We start from the raw sequence: 18,626 nt of genomic DNA, 5'->3' as shown, positions 1-18,626 counted from the left end.
ATCAATTCCTGGGGCTTTCCCAGATTTAACTTTCTTCATTGCTTCCACAACAAAGTAATGACGAAGAGTTAAATTCAGAGAACAGTATATAGTGCTTTATTCCACTTTTTAATTATCGAAGGTTTTTGCAGAAATTTCTTAACTAAATTTGGAATTGTGGTCATGATGCATGTCACTGTATGTAAGAGGGAGGGAGAGAGACCACACCGACCAACCGGGCACCTGCCTCTCCTGCCCTTCCTCTCACCCAGATTAACGTGCATAACGACCGCAAAACCTTCATTTTCTCTTCTTATATTGTACTTTACCTAAAATCTGCGAGTACCATCATCTTCAGGAGAGTTTTGGTACAAGAACATGTGTTTTGTTCCGAATTTAGTCTCAGAATTTCTGCAAAAACCATTAATAATTAAAAAGTGGTATAAAGCATTATATACCTATTGTTCTCTGACTTCAACTTGTCATCATTGCTTTGTTTTTTAGTCTGTTGGGTTTCTTTTGCTGTGTTTACTGATTCAGTGATGCAAACAATGTGTCTATCTTGTGTCAGAGGTGAGTTAAGTAAAGAAATATGAACATTTTTGTGTGTGGCAGCGAGGCAAGTTAGCCCCATACACCACCACCACCACATCACAGCTGAGTCCATCAGCCAATCAGCAACATTCTCGACCACCACCAACACATCCCAGCACAAGTGCAACAGCCAATCAGTGACGTTCTTACTGCCTTTGGTAGGAATCAGGAACCCAGTTGAAGTGAATAGACTATAGTAGACTGTCATATTACCCTCTACACTATGGTGCTATAAAGTGCTTAATACTAGTATATTGAAAGTATGAGTAGATAAAATGGTGGGACCACTACCTTATGGTGCTCTGATCTGCCTGTGACTAGTAGTGCCATATTGAAAGCACTAAAAAGATGTGGTGTGAACATGACATGAATGTGTCTCTTTAATTACATAGTCATACAGGTACAGTTAGTGTAGAACAACAGAAAGCCCTGCCATTATTTTCTTGTGCTAATTTTGCTTCTAACACTAAAAATCTGACAAATGGAACTCTGCAGGTTTTAACTGATGTTTGGATGTGTACAAAAGTCACCTCTCAGCTCTGAAAGACCAGGTCTCCTTGTAATTACTGCTAAATAGTTTCTGTTTTGATGTCAGACATTATATTAGAAGCATTACCTGCATCATGTTGAGTTACATATATAGATTAATAGATGACGTACCTTGCCCTAGTCAGTACTTTAACTTCAGGAGCCACACAGTTGCTAAGAGTTTGGGAACAAAATTTCCTGTGATTTTTTTTTTTTTTGCAATTGTATGTTTAAGCTGATTCTGTGGTGATGTGATGTTTAAGAATAATACTCAAATTTCTTGATAGATAGATAGGGAATTTCTAGTCTTCTGTACACTGAAATAATGGACTTAAAACTTCTGTATTTTATGTCTAAGTTACAAAGCTGTGTCAAGTGTCTGGCATGAAAGGGCCACCTCCCTTGTAAAGGCAACAGTGAGCCCTATATACTATAAATAGATCAACAAACTTCTCGACATCTGAGGTACTTATAATACAGTAGGTTAAGTAGGTTTTGTGTTATCTCAGAATTGTATTTTATTTTATTTACTTCTGTGTTATTCTGGCATCATTAATGTGCACCCCAGTCAAACATGATTCTTTGTGCCACATTATGTATTGTCACAGTATGGTTTGTTACTCTGATGGAAATATTATCAATAGGAATACATACTGTATTATATTTTCAAATTCCGTGTATGCATTTTTTTTTTTTATAAATACTCATATTTTTTTTAAAGTTAGGAACACGGCATATATTTACAGTTATACCTTAATATATACAAGTGATGGGTTCACCATTATTATGTACAACTAAGTTGTGTTTTACTTCCAAGTTATCAAAAACATTGTTGTTGAGTTTACATGTATTGAGAATGCTATGAATAAATATATATCTTGATATTTCTTGCACATTTTGTTTTAATTCAACCTTTTTAGTGTTTTTGAACCATTCACTTTTTAAGCGGGTTATGGCAGTAATTACCACGTTGGCCCTCCGTAAGCGGCCCTCCGGAGAACCGATGAGCAAGACTGGCAGCGGGCCTACGTCAACAGCCTACGGAGGGCCGCTGGTTTGACATACGTAAGGCCTGCGGAGGGCCGCCCTGTTTTTGTTTGCTGGGACAGCATATGCCACAATATGCTCTGACCAGGGCACTCTACTAATTGCACCACCAGATGTAATTTACTTGGACTTCATAGGGGGGGGGGGAATGGGACTTATTGCATAATGATTCCTGACCTTCAGCTCAGATGCACAATGTTCACAACCACCCTGGCTTTCATTCATCAAACATTCAAATTTCAACAATACGTTTAAATGGTTCTCACCCTGGTAACTTTCATAGCGACACCCTCTGGAAGATTACGCTGGATATACTCAAGGTAGGTGTAGCAGTAGACTGTGTGAGGCGCGGGAGTGATAAAGTGAGGAAATGGGTTCTGGCTTCATACTGCACTCGGTGTTTCTTGTGGATGTGCACCGACTTCAGTAATGTCCACCGTTTTATGTGCTTTGTGGGCCAGGCTCTGTGAAAGATATAAGCTTTTAGACTGATTTATATTTTTCTCTATTGGGCTATAGAGTTACTTGTGGAAAGGCATACAGATATTTCTTAAACTATATTTCAGTTAAACAGGGAGGCTTGATCCTGCAGCTGGATACCTTCACATGGTGGAACTGACATAGCAAAAACTGCCTGGTTATTCAAACATTCTCAACTCCATCCCAATCCCCCTAAAAGAGGATGGTGAACTGTAAGAGAAATCCAGTTTCAATCTACAGTCCACCCAGATCACATTCAGATAAACCTGGGGTCACAAGTTCACAACAACAACAACAACACAGAGGATTCAACTTTTGTCTTATGGCTTACAGCCTTGGTGGGGAGAAGCTGAGTTTTCAAGTCTGTAATTACTGAAACTTTTTTTTTAACCTAGGGATAAAGGAGACTAAATGCCACCAATGAATTCCACATGTTTCACAAGAAGCTACCAAAAGAGGTGAGAGTAGGAGTTTGGAAGTACTGTGCCCCCTCCCCCTTTGTTCCCATGTAGAGATACGACACGCTTACCACCCAACACCTGTGTTTTGAACAACCTCATTCCTCTTATACCATGTAAGGGGAGAATGTACAACTGCAGATGAAATTACCACTTCACTCTTTCGTCAAACGGTTAGGTGACCCCACCATAACATTCTGAAACTTTGCTGGGCACCACAGATTGCACCACTGGGTTTTAAAACTCACTGTTCACTAACCTCATTATTTATCCTACTGATTTATAGTATTGAAATGTATCAATATTTATGCCTATAATTCTACCTCAAGATTTCTTTCTCCTTGGCACAAAACAGATGCAACAGCCTTCTTAAACATTTTCCCACCCTATGTGAATGCAAAAAAACTGCTCTAAAATGATGGTGATACTGCCACAATTACAATGCTACTGAATAAGGTAGGTATGAGACTAATCTACTGCCTATCTTTAGCTAACAACCTTTATCCACTATCCAGAAAATGTTACAAAGACAATGAAGGTGTGTAAAAATTAGTCACCAAGTCTCTACGATTACATATTTTTTGTATTACAGTATTTCTTCTGCCTAAAGACATTTACATTCAGCTAGGGCAAGATTTAGGATGGGGGTTGGTAGAGATATGTTTACCATGTTGAATAAAACCATCTGAAGGTAACAAGAACAAACTATAAAAGGACGAAGCCATATGGAAAGGTTACGTATAAATGAGGCTTGGGGTGGAAGACAATGAAGTGGACTTATGATTAACAGGAAGGAATGAGCCTAAGTAAAAGAGGGTCACAGTGTCAAGACAATGGGCACATAAAGAGAGAGAAAGAGAGAGAGAGAATGTGTGTGTGTTTAGGGGCTCTGAGTTTTGCTTCCTCATTCTCCAGTGTTTCTTTGGATGTTATTCATGGAAGTTGGTATTTATCAACTTTTTATGTTCACCAAAGGATTGCTTAAAAAAAAACTGCACTGATATTTTTGCAACTTAAGCACATATGACGTAGTTCATTTACATAATGTTTTTGACATATCAGATAGAGCCAGGATATCGGGGGCTTGAATGGTGAGCGAATCGAAGCGTGGCCCATTGGATCGGGCAAATTTGGCCTGTCTGGACGTTGTTACTGTGCACTCTGCCCTAGGGTGGGAAAGGAGGTCCGGATGATGATGATGACTGACCTTTTTTCCCACATGGCTAGGGTAAGGTATGATCCTTAACATAATGGATGGATGGAGAAGCTGCAATGAATTATAAATGATATGAAATTGGAGATGCTATTGAACACTTGGAATGAGGAGATGCCAAGAGAGGGGTGGAAAAGTAGTAAGACCAACCCTCCACCCACCTATGTCTCTGTTATGCAATCTTCTCCTCCCCCATCAGGAGCACAGGGGCCTGGGATGGGCTAATTAATTTAGATAATTAAAGCAAGAGTCATTATATCACTCACACTTGAATGGTATTCTGTATGCAATAAACCCCAACTACATCTCATATTTAAAGCCTGATGTGTCACATATGGTTAATAAGACAAAAAGTAGGTTGAACTAACATGTCCTGAACTGTACTTCCGAGGTGAGATGCAGCGGTGGAGAGGAAGGTGAGGTATGATGGTAGCACCGCTGGGTCATGTCCTCGGCACTCCACATCAATTACGCTATACAGACGGTCAGGCTCACCATCATCCACAACCTGCAATAATATCATTACCTATTAACACTTTCACTCCAGTGATGTACTTTATGTTTCTGCTAGCCCTAGATGATGTTATTTAGCCAAGGGAACACTTTTTCACAGTGGAAGGGAAACAACGTATACCTTCAGCCCTTTGCCAAAGGTTAAAATATGCTGCATTAATAAATTTGTCTAGTTTTAGCAAGAATACAATAAAAATGTCACCTGACCAAAGGTGTTAAGAGGAAAAGCTGGTACCCTAACTACTGATCAACATCTTTTTCTTGTCACACACCAGTACATTTCGGCAGTTTTGAGAAATAGTCCCATTTACGAACATCTCTGATCGTTCGGCAGATTTTCCGATTTTTTTCGTCAGTCTTGAAATTCTCCATGAGGACCCTCTACTGCTGGGGACTTCTTCCAGCAGTAGCAGAGTCCAATCAACCCCTTCTATTGTACATATGTAATTAAGGAACCTACTATAAGTTTAGGTAAGTGCATGTGAACTTGTAGGCCTACAGTACCATTACATTTATATACAGTATGTTCACTAATTTCTTTATTTTTCATATTCATGTATAGTACTGTATTCATTACAGTATTGTACAGTATCAAACAGTATACAGTACTCTCTCCAAGCACATTTGTAATGATATGAGTAGTGATGATAGTGTTCATCGAAACATATAAGGTATTGAGTGGGTAGGGTTTTTGATAATTCGGCAATTTTGATTTTTCGGCACTAGCCTGGTCCCATAGATGCCGAAAAATAGGACTTCTACTGTATTATGTGGTTTCTATAGTTATTAGATAGTAGTTCAGTATTTGTTTTTATATTCATGATTCTTATCTTACAGTAGTTGGCATTTCTGAACACAAAATCCAATTCTCCATAACAGTTACACATCCTTCCCCTCAACTATCACCTTTTTGGGTGCACCACCACCTGTCCCACCCCTCCATTCATTCAACAATATTTACAAATGCTTCTGTCCCCCACCACAACAACTTTAGTTTCCTGCCAATAACCCGAACCCATGAATCGACAGTACCCATTCTACCCCATTTCAGCCAAATACTCATCCTACTGCACTCTTCCACCTTTTCTAATCATTTTTACCTTTATTACTACCCATTCTACCTATTCTCCCACCACTACAAGCAGCCAACACCCTGCCACAGGTATATATTATAATAAATGCTTTTTCAAGCTCACCATTCCCACAACACACACACAATCATAACCCCAACATAACCTTCTCTTCATCTACCATTCTTTTCCTTTCCTGGTACACTTTTTTCTGCACTACATTCCTATTCATTAATCCTACAGCACCTTCCACCCACCATAAATCCAGATCTTGAAAAACCCGAACCCAAAATCACCACACCTAACACCAAGCCAGCCACCTCACTTTTCCAATTACCTTATCCACCCATTCATTTCTCCCTTTTATTCCCATTCATCACCTTTTAGCACATTTCCCTACCTCTACATGCACCCATTTCTCCAGCTCACAGCCAGCCAAAAAATGCATTTCCAACTCACCACCCTACCTCCCAGCTCAATTTCCACTACTTCCACAAGCTCTCTCCCCTAAACTTCCACCTTATTGACTAAACCTTTTACCCCACTACCCTCCTATCCACCCACATTAATTCATAGATGCTTCCACTTCCTCCAAATACAATTTTAGTTCTTGCAAATCCAAACCAAATTACCTTAAACAGCATCCACCTGCCATCTCACTTTTTTTCACATTTAACACCTACCACCCACTTATTTCCTCTTTTTCATCCCTGTTATCACTTTTCACATGTCCACTCTACCCCAATACCCACCTCCTTTAACTTACAGGTGTCTGTACTTTCCCCCACCAACACTCCAGTTTAATAGGAAACACGAACCCGATTATCCACACACAGCTCCCACCCAGCAATCCCACTATTTCACTTATTCTACTGCATTCACCCATTCAGTTCCTCCTTTTACCCCCATTCATCATTTTTTAACACATTCCTCTCTCACTATAGGCACCCATTATTCCCACAAGCTTTCTCTCCACACCTTCCACTTTATTGAGTGTACTGTACCTTCCACCATTCCACCCCAATCCACCTACTTCAATCTACAGATGCCTTCGCTTCACCCCATCACAACTTTACTTTTCTTGATAGACCCAAACCTGGAGTTCTCACATGGCACTCATCCAACCACCTCACTTTCTCACCTGTCTTCTTACATCCACCTATTCATATCCTCTTTTTATCCCTATTTATCACTTTTTAACACAATTCCCTCTCACTACATGCACCCATGTCATCAGCTCACAGTCAGCCAAAAGTGCATTTCTAACGTACCACCCCCACACTCCATTTCAATTCTCACTTCCCCCACAAGTTTTTTCTCCCAAACTCCCACCTTGGTATTGGTTACACATTATACCACACCAACCTCACCCCCATCCACCCACATTAATTCACAGATGCCTCCTCTTCACTCCATTACAACTTTAGTCTTTTGACAAACCTGAAACAGCAGTCTGATGGCACTTGTCCTCCCTCACTACTCCCAAAAATTAACTTTACACCACCTTTTCTTACTTCCCCACCTTCACACTCACACTACTACTTATTAACACGTTACCCTGCTCTATACTTTATTTTTTTCCCTCAATTATCACCAACCCCAGAAGCTTCCTCCCCTTAACGCCCTACCATTTACACTCTGGGTAAAGCATTTGTATTTTTTCTTTACATGAAGGTATACGTTTGTGCTACAGTGAACATAATTACATAATTATACTTGCAGTAATATCTTGTCCAAGTTCATGAAATAATAACCTTACATAAATGACACTATCTTGCACAGAGATAATAATACTGGACTGTATTATCAGGGCCTGTGGCAAAGCAGACAAGGAAAACTTTGACGTCCGTGTTACTTTCTTCACTAATGGATCATACTATGTATAGAGATTTAATTACCTGTTATAAAGTGCTTCCTGCAGACCTTCCAGATGTCAGGCTTTGAGGTCTTGGCACGAGCAAATCCTTGCTAACCATAATTTTCTCCTTTCTGCAGTTAATTTCTTTCGTGCTTCTCCCTGACTTGGGATCTTCAGTACCATAAAAGGAGAGACTGGGATGTTTATTGAACTTATTTCCACAGCCGACAAAGCAGCAAAAGTGTGGCATTGTTATTTGTTACGAGACAAGCACACACACCACGTATAAGTCTCCATAATCTGAAAATATTCACCCACGTACCAAACCAAAACACACAGGAGCCTGGTGATCTCACACTTCGCGCGCTAACCCACAATGCACCAGGATGACGACGTCACAAATGTTTATGAATCCGCGTTGTTGTACCTCCTACTTTGTGTGGGTTCCATATTTTCTTCATTTCCTTCCTCCCTCCTCTTTGGCCCGTGTCTCTTCTTCCTCGATTACTCATTATCTTCTTGCATGCAGCTTGAGTCAACACAGAAACTACAAGTGCAGCCACGAGCACATGATTGCAACCTCATCCTCGCCAGTAGTACTAACCACCACCCGTCTGAGGGCGCACGAACGGGACGCCGTTGCAATAAACCGCGGTCAGTTCAAATCGTTTCCTGATGTCCGTCGACTACACTCGTATTCCGAAGTGAAAGGGAATAATTCATAGGACTATAGTCATAAAGCGCAGCGAAAGGGTTATGTCAGATTAGTGTAGGTTCAGTTACGTTAGATTAGTGTGGGTTGTTAATGGTAGATTAGCGTAGATTGTTACATTAGATAAGAAAAATGCAAGAATTATCATCCTGAGAATTACGTTAGATTAAAGAAAAGAAAAAATGTAAGAATGATCATCTATTACCAATTTGGAAGTCCCTGGTCCTCCCTAAACTGGAGTACCCGTCTCAGCTGTGGTCTCCACACAAAATTGGTGAAATTCAGCAAGTGGACAGAGGGTCTTCACCAGAAAACTGAGACTCATCGGTCTAGATATACAGATGGCAGTTTTGGGCTGTTTAAAGTGAAATGAGTAAAGCAAACTTTGAGCTTTTGAAATCGGCGGGTTGGCGCCAAAATTCAGCAGGTGCGCGTGGATAAGAATGTTTTATCTTTTTATATTTTTTCTTTCACTGCAACCAAGGTAGGGAAATATTAAACTGGAAAAAATTAGACCAAACAAGTCTTTTTCGGTTAATAGTAAGTTGCTAATGGACATTTTATGAATGCCAAGCAGATCCCGACGCCATTTTGAGAGAAGAGGACAGCGTGGTAAGCATCCGACTTTAATTCACCTTCTTTTATTAGTCACAGTTAATTTGCAAGCATTACTTTATTTACTGATTTTAGGTAGGCTATTGGTGATCACTTGGAGGTGAGTATGGTAGGGAAATAGTTTAATGGTGACGCTTTTCAGATAATTGATGAGATTGGGGGCTGGGGACGCCGAAGAATTGGCTTCGTTAAGTATCCGTCCTAATTCAAGTTTTTGACTACTTACACATGTTTTGCCCGCTTTATTCTTGTTACTAGTTTTAGTAAAGGTAATAGAGATAACTTTGAATGAGGTATCATAAGGGTTATTGGTGTTTTGAGATGGTAAATGGTGATGGATGAACAGACGCCTAAGAGGCCGGCGTCTCACGTGAACAGATGCCAAAGAGGCCGGCGTCCCACGTACTTGGCTTTGATTTCAACCATTTTCAACCAAGTTAGCTACATTATTGCACTTGTTAAATTTAGACAAGTTAATATTGTTTAGAGGTTAGAATGGTCAGGAAGTTTTATTGTTTTATGGTGTAAAATTGTTGACTTCCTTTTCAGGTTACGTCCCCATCTGAAGGGAGAAACCTGTATTTCGTCCCGGCAAGGATGCTGCACCGCACCAGTTCCCTTCCTTCCCATATACAGGATACAGGTAATTGACTTACGTTTATCTACTTAGTATAATTAGATAACAGCCGTTTGCACTGATGGTGCAAAAGCAATGACAGGCCCAGTAAAAGGTGTTTTGGCTCTTATTAGAAACGTTGCTCCATCAGGCAGACACTTGCCTTAATAGACGTGCACTTGCAGTAATGAGGATGCCATGCGAACTAAAGTTATGCTGGATGAGGTATTCAAGGTGGTAAATTTCATCAGAGCTAGACCACGAAATTCGCAGCTGCGTACGGCACTGCTAGGAGATGGGGCCCAGTCATAGTGCTTAGTTACTGCACACGGAGGTGCGCTGGTTATCCCGCGGCAAAATTCTTTCACGTGTGTGTGATACGAAAGATGAGATTAGAAAATTTCTTACAGGAAACAGCTTTTCTCTGTTAAATAGTGACGAAGTCTGGTCAGTGAAACGGCTATCTTACTGTACAGATGTTTTTAAAACTAAATGAACTGCACTTGTCATTGCAAGGCTCAGATGTGACATACTGAAGGTTCAGGACAAAATTGAATCTTCTCAAAGTAAACTTTTAGGTTGATTGTGCAAAGGCAAAACAAAGTGAATGTTTTCCAACTCTTCATCTGTTCCTGACTAAACATTCCTTGCAGTTGGATGGAAGTTCAGGAGAATGCATTGTTCACCATTTAAGGCAATTAAGTAATACTTTGAGGGAATAATTTCTCAGGCAGGCAGACCCTCTGTCCATTTATGGATTCTGGTTCTGTAATAGGACAAACCCTGTCTGTGAAGGAAAATTAGCAGCTGATTGAAATTTTAATAGATCAAACGCTCAGAACAACATTTGATAAAGACTCGCTGCTTATCTTTTGGGCAAAGCTCTTGCACGAGTATCCTGATATTACAAAACGAGCAATGAAACATCTGATGCCATTTGCAACACCGTATAGGTGTGAAGCTGGTTTCTCACGCTATATTGCCACTAAAAACAAATACACAAGTTGGATGTAGAACCTGATAAAGCGCCTGCAACTAAGAAGCATCCTTTCAGATAGTCTGTCACCAAAAGCAAGCCCATACATCACACTGAAGACTGTAAGAATGACGAAGCTATGCAATGATTTTCAGTTGATTCACATCATTGTGTGTGTGTGTGTGTGTGTGTTTTCCCGCGCGCGCCAAGAAGCGACAAATTGTGTGTTTTCCCGCGCGCGCCAAGAAGCGACAGCGATTGTGTTTTCGCGCGCGCGCCAAGAAGCAACAGCGATTGAGAAGCGTTCCGGCAGATGTTAAAGTTTGGGAAACACTCTTAGATTTCAGTTAAGGAAATCTTCGTGTTTTTACGAGAATAAATGTAAGAAAGTGTAGATAATTATCCACCTATAAGTCTGTATATATTGACTTCTTGCGGGTAATTTATGTACAATAATATGCCTGCTAGTGTTAGATAAGCAAATGGAGATAACTAGGATATAAATGTTAAGGGAATTTTTATGTTTTAAGATGAAATTGTGTTACTGTGAGGTGATGAAAGTTATCTTGATATCCTGATCCATTTTTCTACCTTGTTACAGCCTCTTTATTCACCTTTTTCTGTTATTCATGTTAAATAAGTTATATAATAGGGATAAGGAGGATGAGGGTATGGTAAAGAAATTGGTGTTTTGTGATAGATTATTGACAGGAATGGATAAATTTTAAGTTTTTTCTAGTTGCAGCTATTTTATGAACACGTTCCTGTGTACTGGTAATTATAAGTAAGTGGAAATTAGGATTGATTGAGGATATAATTGGTGCTATTGTGAGGTGAAGTCTAAGAAAGTTGTTAAGTCCCCATCTCTAATTCCACCTTTTACCTAATTCCTGGTACAGCTTGTGTATTCAGCTATTGTGAAATCAGTTAATGGAGGTAAGAAAGAGGTGAGTATGGTTAGGGTATTTAAGTGATTATACCCTTTTTACCATAACTTGGCCTAAAATTGTCACATCTCCGCCTTGAATACTGGGTTTTAACGAGAGATTAACCCAAGAATACGGTGCCAGTCACGAAGAAGTGCTATGGAATGGATGTAGAGCCGTAGAATTGTCTTTTTCTATCATTAAGCTGTGTGAAATATGCTGCAAAGGACACATATCTCAGCCAAGTTAGTGTAAAAACAGTATAGTTATTTATTGATCGTTTTTAAGTCGTTTCAAATTTCGTCCAGTAAGTTACTCTTTATCCCGTTCTCTTCTAGGAGATCTGGAAGGTAAGAAAAGAGTAAGATGCTAAGACAGGAAGAAGGAAGGAGCAAGAGACAAAGAAGATGGATGAAGAAAAGGAAGACAGTACGGAGGAAGGGTGGAGACCAGGGAGACGAAAAGGATAAGGGCAGAGGAACCGAGAAGCCAATGAGAGAGAGACTCAAGAAGAGGAGGAGGAAGGGTAGGAAAACAGGAGCAAAGAAGACTGGCAGGAGGAGTGTAGGAAGGCACGGAGGTAAGGATGTAGTGAATGGAAAGTATACAAGGACTGGAAGGAGAAGGGAGTGTAGAAAAAAGGGAAGACAGCAGGATAATAACTGGGGTTTTAGGGGAGGAGGAGGGTGAAGGAGGCTAGAAGGTCAAGAAAACAGGAGGAAAGGAGGATGGCAGGAAAACAGGACAGGACGTAGGATATAAGGAAAACATGTAGGACTGTACGAGACAAGGAAAAAAGAATGGAAGAGAAGAACACACAAAAAGACAGTAGGAGGATGCTAGGAAGACAGGAGAGAGGCTGTACAAGACAAGGAACTTAGAGGTATTTTGCGCACACTGTTATGCTTACTAATGTTTGAGAAGTGAATGGAGATTAGTAGGATATATGTGAAGATAATCTTGGTGTATTATGTGATGATTTATTGTGAGAGGTACACAGAAGATGGTTGCCTTGGTAATTTTTCTATTCTGATCACATTTTGACCACATGAATAATTTACTTACATTAATTATACTTATTAATGTTAGAAAAGGTAATGGAGAGACCTAGGATATAAGTATACTAAGGCATTTTTGGATTTTAGGTTGATGAGTTAGTGGTAGGTGGTGGCGACCATCATCCACTCACTTGATGTAGTGCTGCCTACTTCTTCCTTAGCCTTTATCATTCTTTTTCTGTGCCTGCCCTCCTCTCTTCCTATTTCTCCCATCTTTCCTGTCAATACTTAATGCTTTTCTTTTCGTTACAGGTGGCTGTACATTGAGTGACAAGCCAAATGGTTTCCTGCAAGCCAAGAAACTACAACACTGCACCGCCGGATTAAGGGGGGGGCCCAAGAGGGGGCCTCCCATCAGAGCAACTTGTGTTCATTTCATTTCGTGTTTATGCATTACATATTACAGCATTGGATGAATAGTCCCCGTTCAGTATTTCCTAACTAAAAGTGTCCTATTTATATATTAGGATTTAGGTTACCAGTCTGTGGTGTATGCCATTGGGGGAGTTGGAAAGGGGGCCTCCCTTCCAAGCGGGCCCCGGGCCTCCCACATGCTTAACTGGATTGTAATGCGTTGTTAGTGATACGAAAAAGATGGTAATGTGTTATTGGTGATGCTCAAAAGATTGGAATGGGTTCATGTGTTACTGAAAAGATTGGAATGTGTTAATGTGTTACTCAATGATGGGAATGTGTTAATAATGTTACTCAGAAGATTATAATATATTAATAATATGTTACTGAAACGATATGAATGAATGATACCTCCCCTGCATACAAAGTTATTGTTTGTTTATTATGTTCAATAGATGAATTGATTGTTAGAAGATAGGTAGAGTGATTGTTTACTAGGTAGATACATGAATAGATAGATAAGGTAGATCAGATGGATAGATAGGTAGATAGATGGTTAGATAAAACCTACCATGAGAGAGTTCCTTAACTTGATATCGTTTGCTAAAATCAGATTATTTTTTCAGTTGTTGGTTACCCCAGTTGTCTAAAGGAGCAGACCCATGAACTACAGGCAAGGAGCCCTCCTGCAAGGCCATCCTGTGTAGTGACGATGATAAGGAAATTGTCAGCACTACTACTACTATACTACTACTGCTGCTGCTGTTACTACTACTACTGCTGCTGCTGTTACTACTACTACTACTGCTGCTGCTGCTACTACTACTACTAGTACTGCTGCTTCTGTTACTACTGCTACTACTACTACTACTACGGCTACTACCACCACCACCACTACAACTACAATGCATCAAAATCGTGAGTTATTCAATATTTCTTTCACTTTAACTTGGCCAATATATTTTAATTTTGTGGTAATACATTCCCACTTAGCACTTCTTTGTGACTAGCATCATATTCCAGTGTTAATACTATGCTGTACAACCCCACATAACACTTCTTTGTGACTAGCATCATATTCTAGTGCTAATACTATGCTATACATTCCTCCATAGCACTTCTTTGTGACTAGCATCATATTCTAGTGTTATTACTATGCAATACATCCCTCCATGGCACTTCTTTGTGACTAGCAGCATATTCTAGTGTTATTACTATGCAGTACATCCCTCCATGGCACTTCTTTGTGACTAGCATTTTCTTTGACCAAGTTAAAGTGTGTTGACAGTTGCACCACCACTTATGATAGATATATTGATAGATAGATAGATGTTAGTTTCTCCACCATATGAGCTCCTGTGAAATAGATATGTTAAGTTGCTGCATCTTTTAGATAGACTGATAGGCAGATAGATAAGTGTAATAGATAGACTGATAGGCAGATAGATAAGTGTAATAGATAGACTGATAGGCAGATAGATAAGTGTAATAGATAGACTGATAGGCAGATAGATAAGTGTAATAGATAGACTGATAGATTGGTGGATAGGATAGATAAGTGTAATAGATAGACAGACTGATAGATAGATAGATAGATAGACAGACTGATAGATTGGTGGATAGGATAGATAAGTGTTATAGATAGACAGACTGATAGATTGGTGGCTAGGATAGATAAGTGTAATAGATAGACTGATAGATTGGTGGCTAGGATAGATAAGTGTTATAGATAGACAGACTGATAGATAGATAGATAGACAGACTGATAGATAGATAAGTGTTATAGATAGACAGACTGATAGATAAGTGTAATAGATAGACTGATAAATTGGTGGATAGGATAGGTAATGTTATAGATACATAGTGATAGATTGGTGGATAGGTAGACTGATAGGCAGATAGATAAATATTATAGATAGATAGACTGACAGATAGTTTGATCGATATGTTGAGAGTTGCTTCACCACTAAATTGAGTTCCTCTGATAGATAGATAGGTGATAGATACAATTGTGATGGATAATGATGGCTAGACAGTTGTGATGATGGTGATAGATAGATAGATGGTGATAGACAATGAGGGACAGTTGTGATGATGGTGATGATAGATACAATTGTGATAGATAATGATGGCTAGACAGTTGTGATGATGGTGATGATAGATACAATTGTGATAGATAATGATGGATGGACAGTTGTGATGATGATAGATAGATATATGGTGATAGATAATGATGGATGGACAGTTGTGATGATGATAAATAGATGGTGATAGATAATGATGAATAGACAGTTGTGATGATAGATAGATGGTGATAATGATGGCTAGACAGTTGTGATAGGTAGTGGTGATGATAGATCGGTGGTGGTAGATAATTTATAGTGATATAAAAACTAATATAGATAGATAAATGAACAATGACTTGATAGATAGATAATGACATTGATGATGATAATTATAATTTCATAAGTGGAGGAGCAGCTTGTCATTATTGTTATTATTATTATTATTATTATTATTATTATTAATATGTGGCTAAGTATTTTATAACCTGTCTTTTTTTTTATTCAAACCAAATTAATTTCTGGATTGTTAAAAAAATATTATAGGCTAAGTTCATTAAGAGCCTCCTTGGTTACTAGTCGAATCAAACCTATTTCCAGCAATCATTCTGTATAATCTCCTTGGTTACTAGTGAAATTAAACCTCTTTCCTGCAATCAAGCTTTAGAATCTCCTTGGTTACTAGTCAAATCAAACCTCCCCAGCCATCATACTCTAGATTCTCCTTGGTTACTAGTCAAATCAAACCTCCCCAGCCATCATACTCTAGAATCTCCTTGGTTACTAGTCAGACCTTCCCAGCGATCATACTTCTTGGTTACTAGTCAAGTCAAACCTCCCCAGTGATCATACTCCTTGGTTACTAGTCAAATCAAACCTCATTCATGTGATTGTACAGTAGTCTTCTTGGTTACTAATCAAATGAATCTTCTATTTCATGCAATCAGGCTTCAGAATCTCCTTGGTTACTAATCAAATCAATCAACTGCAGTTGTACTCTAGAATCTCCTTGGTTACTAGTGAAATAGTCACTGAGCTGAAAGGGGTCATGTTTTTACGTTGAAACAGTAAACTTACAATCAGACAGAAAAGAAAGGAGAGAGAGAGAGAAAAGAGAAAGAGGGAAGCAGCCTCAGGTTATAAAATGCTTATTTAATTAGCTTGCAATAAATGTAGGGGAGTTAGTCGATGTGGATGTGATAGGAAGCGTTGTGAGGAACACACTGAGGTGGTTTGGCCATGTGGAGAGGATGGAGGGTGAAAGACTGACGAAGAGAGTGTATGTGAGTGAGGTGGAGGGTGGAAGAGGGAGGGGGAGACCGAGGATGAGATGGAGGGATGGGGTGGAGAGGTATATGAGAGAGGGGGGTGTGAGTTGGGAGCAGGGCAGTGAAATGGCGGGGGACAGGGCGACTTGGAGGCGATTTGTTTGTGGCCACCCCAAACGGGATTGAGGCGTCTGGCAATAGATAGATAGATAGATAGAGTTATTCGTTTTCTCTCCCTGTTATTATGCATTTGCTGTACATTATTATTGTTATTATTATTATTTATTATTATTATTGTTGTTGTTTTGTGATGTGCGATTTTTCTGATTACTCATGTAGATTTTTTCCTGTTGTAATTTCCATTGATATATTTGCATTATTATTGCTGTTGTCTTGTATATGTATATGGAGTACAGAGAGTGGATAGGATACGAAATAATGTGATTCATGAAAGTCGCAGAGTGAGGAAGTTTGTGGACACCAGAATCGAAGAGAGTGTACTGAGATGGTATGGTCATGTGGAGAGAATGGATAACAATAGAGTGGTGAAAAAGGTTAACCTGAGTGAATTTAAAGGACGGAGGAGGAGAGGTAGGCCAAGGAGAAGGTGGAGGGATATGGTGGATAAGTGTGTGAGGAAGAGAGGTATGGAAGTTGGTGAGGCTAGGGACCTGACAAGAGATCGAGCTGGCTGGATGAATTTGAAGGAGGGAGGAGGCGAGGTAGGCCAAGCAGAAGGTGAATATTGTGAGAAGTGCATGATCAGGGAATTGGCAACCCTTTTTTTAATGTGACAGTGTCCAGATTGACTATTGGATATGTTTAGGCTATGTGAAGCCACAGAACATGTTGAATGTTTTTGCATAATTATCCGATACAGCCAGGATTCCGTGGGCTTGAATGATGAGTGAATGGAAGCGTGGCCCATTGGATTGGACAAATTTGGGCTGTCTGGACATTTCTACTCCTCACCCTGCCCTGGGTGGGCAAGGAGGTCCCAATGATGATGATTATAAAATAACAGAACAGAGGGAGGAAAAATATAAAAAAAATAATCCGTACACCAGATGACAGGTGCTTGTTAACCTTGCAGGGAATCATGGGTAGATGGCAGTTTTAGGCCAAGTTAAATTAGAAGGAGTATGTAACCTTTTAACCCAGCCATTGAGTTGCGTTTGATCCCAGGAGGATGCCGGCTCAACTCAATGCCGGTCCCAAGCCCGGATGAATTGGGGAGGGTTGGTGTCAGGAGTGGGTGTCCGGCCGTAAAAATTTGCCAAGCCCAGACATGGTATGGTTTACCGTACCGTTTAGCTGACTGAATATCAGGTGTTTTCCCTGGCTGAGTCATGTCCCCCCCTCCCTCCCCTTTACCTCTCTCTCACTGTCTCTCTTCGTGTGAGGCCTGGATGGTTGGGTACTTAGAATAGACCACACATACATAGCCTCCCAGTTTCTGTCAAATTGATGTCGTCTCGCCATGCTTGCTAGTTGTGTGGGGATGGTCTTCTTACGAGGGGGTCGCTAAGAAGGGGTCTTAAATGTGATGCCCTGGCCCTAGGTTGTACTGCGCGAACCCACAACTGGCACGTAAGGTGAACGGCGAGATGTCACAAAGGGAGGACGTTCCGGCAATCACATGCACTCGGCCCTTGCGTGTGACAATCACGTGGTTGTTTTTTTTATATTATTTTCCATTGAATAATGTATTTTCAATTTTGATTTTAGTAATTTTTATCACAAATGTTTATTATGTGCCGTGTGGGTGTTGGATGTACCTGAGAGGACGCTTTTGAGGCCATAACCCCTGGGTACAACAAACAATCGGACTATATGCCATTTTCACCCTGCCTGGCACCATATCTGTGGGGTCATCAACACCTAAGGCACTGATGTCATTCCTGATGGTGTCGGACTTGTTGAATTGAGTATAGTCTGGGCCGATGTGTTGCTCGTTAATCAGGGCACCAGCACTTATCTGAATGTCATACGTGGGACGCTGATACATATTTCACATCCACCCAGTCTTCACACACCATTGCTCTGATGGCTATGGTTCACACTCCATTGCTCTGATGGCTCTGGTTCACTCCATTGCTCTGATGGCAATGATTTATGCGCCATTGCTCTGATGGGCATGGCACCCCAAACACCCCTTGAGTTAGATCGCTTTTGATCACAGCCACATGTACCACCTGAATATTCTGTAGTAACTGGCAAGCCTTTAGAAAGGCATTTGTGTGTGTGTGTGTGTGTGTGTCTTCCAGGGTGCCTCCAATTCATTAGCTTCCTAAATGG

At 40.1% G+C, this 18,626-nt stretch overlaps 1 pseudogene; it reads right to left on the bottom strand.

Annotated features, from left to right (window-relative positions):
* Window positions 1-381: 381 nt before the first annotated feature.
* Window positions 382-18,336, bottom strand: LOC145389607 (small ribosomal subunit protein uS10m-like; annotated as a pseudogene).
* Window positions 18,337-18,626: the final 290 nt, after the last annotated feature.

This window comes from Coenobita brevimanus, unplaced genomic scaffold, assembly GCF_032717465.1.
Source record: "Coenobita brevimanus isolate Jiangsu-jjx unplaced genomic scaffold, ASM3271746v2 jjx.HiC_scaffold_151, whole genome shotgun sequence".
Classification (NCBI taxonomy): Eukaryota; Metazoa; Arthropoda; class Malacostraca; order Decapoda; family Coenobitidae; genus Coenobita; species Coenobita brevimanus.
This window is presented reverse-complemented; position numbering and strand designations above follow the sequence as displayed.